Genomic DNA, 2,581 nt, shown 5'->3' on the forward strand with positions numbered 1-2,581 from the left:
AAGCAATTCTCCTGCCTCAGCCTCCCGAGTAGCTGGGACTACAGGCGTGTGCCACTATGCCCAGCTAATTTTTGTATTTTTAGTAGAGACGGGGTTTGACCATGTTGACCTGGATGGTCTCGATCTCTTGACCTCGTGATCCACCCATCTCGGCCTCCCAAAGTGCTGGGATTATAGGTGTGAGCCACTGCGCCCAGCCATAATACAATTTTTAATGGCTAAAAAAACATTGAAAGAATATTTTATGATCGGTGAAAATTATGTGAAATTTACACTCTTAGCATCTGTGGAGAAAGTTTTATTGGACACGGCCATGCCCATTTTTTTGCACATGGTCTAAGGTTGTACTAGACCACCAAGTCTCTAAAAGCCTCAAATATATATACAGGTATTGATCGACTTACAACCTATGCAACTTATGACCATTTGACTTTACGACCACAATCGCTAGCCATGACTGCTCCGCGTCTGGCAGCACAAACGTTGCCCAGCTGAGCGTAGGACAGTGCGGACCAGCTTCCGACAGCACTACCATCTCCACGTGCACCATTTCAACTGTTATCCCAGACTCGGTACAGCAATTTGTGTTTTGTGTCTTGGATGTTTTTCATCAAACCCCTCCCAATAAACTTCTTATACATTTCGAAGCAATGGACCCAAACATCGAACGATTTGCAAGGATTGAAGGGATGGCCCACGATGTGTTTTGTCAGTATCGTGAAATTTATGAAGAAAAAAAGAAACATACAATTCAGACAAAGCTCACCATGTTTCTGAAAAAACCAACTCCGGTAACCCCAACTGCTGCCTCAGATGACGACATCAACAATCCGCAGCCAAGCACCAGCGGCCAATAAAATGTTTCGTACATGTTTATATATTTTGATGTTTTGCAATTGGGAAAATGTTTCCTATGGTATTTTTTACGCCTGTATTTTGTATTTTTGTATGCACCTGTATTTTGTAATTTTGTATGTTTTGCAAATATTAAACCAGTTGTACTGGTAATGCAGTGTTTCACTTAAACCTGACGAATGTAAAAATAAGAAACAAAATGGTGTAGAGATGATACAAATGGCATAAAATGAACAAAGAAAATTATGATATATAACTAATGAAAGAAAATTATGATAAAATATGACTTAAAGATTTTTATAACATCATTTCACAGTACTGTACATAGAGCCTACTCAACTTACGACCAAATCGTGTTACGACCGGTCTGTCGGAACCAATTGTGGTCGTAAGTCGAGCACTAGCTGTATGTTGTGTTCTTTTTTTTTTTGGAAACAGAGTCTCGGCCAGGCACAGTGGCTCATGCCTGTAATCCTAGCACTTTGGGAGGCTGAGGTGGGTGGATCACAAGGTCCAGAGATCAAGGCCATTCTGGCCAACATGGTAAATCCCCGTCTCTACTAAAAATACAAAAATTACCTGGGCATGGTGGCGCCCACCATAGTCCCAGCTACTCGGGAGGCTGAGGCAGGAGAATTGCTTGAACCACGAAGTTGGAGGTTGCGGTGAGCCAAGATTGCGCCACTGCACTCCAGCTGGGCAAGAGACTCCAACCTTGCTTCTGGATCTCGTTGACCCGCTGGTGACACAGGGCACCCCACAGGGAGCTTACATTCTAGTTCAGGAACAGCCCATGCAAACATGAAAAGCTAAGACAGACCATTCCAGATCCTGGTCTCTGCAGTGAAGAGAAGAGGGTGACTTGGGAGCTGATGTAGCCCACAGAGTCTCTGAGGGAATGTGTTCCAACTGAGAGCTGTATGAGGAGCTAGGCACAGGAGCTTCCAGAAAGAATCTTTGAGACGGGGGGGTGGGGGCGGGCAGCAAATGCAAGATTCTGAGACAAGACCAAGCCTGATTCCACAACCAACACCAACATGCAAGGCTGGCATGGAATGGACAGGACACCACTTGTAAGTAGGCCAGATAGGGAGACTGGAACTTTCTTCTGAGCAGAATGAGACACCGTTGCATGGTGTTAGGCAGTGGCAGGGTAAATCCTGGATCCCTCAGGCTGCCTCATGGGAAGGGCCATACGTACTCAGGGGATGCAGCAATGGCCGGACGGGAGATGCCAGTGATGTAGAGGAAGGCGAGGGATGTGGGTGGGAGGAGACCACTGCACTGGTGTGACCTGGAGGTGGGGCCGGCAGCACTGGCTGGTGCCTCCAATCTGGGCCCTCAAGAAAATGAGGGGGAGGGAGCCACAGACTGATGACGACCAAAGTCACACACAGGGGCTGCCTGACATTCTAATTTGCTGGGTCCTCTCACCTTCTCCACCTCACTCTCCTGATCCCCCAGGGACCAGCAGGTGGTCCTTGTAGACCCAACTGGTGAAAGAGAAAATGCCAGCCCTGCCTCCGTTTCCAAGGGCATCAAGGGTGATGCAGACTGTGACCAACCTCTCCATCAACCAGTGAGCAATTCTTACCATTGTTATGCCCAAAACAAATCCCTTTGCCTTCATTCAATTCCTTTTGTTTTCTTCCTCAGATAACCACATTGTCTCCCCTTTCTGCCCTCTTATTATTTGATCCTCTCAATAACTTTACAAGGGGCCAGA

The sequence above is a fragment of the Cebus imitator genome, unplaced genomic scaffold (assembly GCF_001604975.1).
Source record: "Cebus imitator isolate Cc_AM_T3 unplaced genomic scaffold, Cebus_imitator-1.0 Scaffold99, whole genome shotgun sequence".
NCBI classification, from domain to species: domain Eukaryota; kingdom Metazoa; phylum Chordata; class Mammalia; order Primates; family Cebidae; genus Cebus; species Cebus imitator.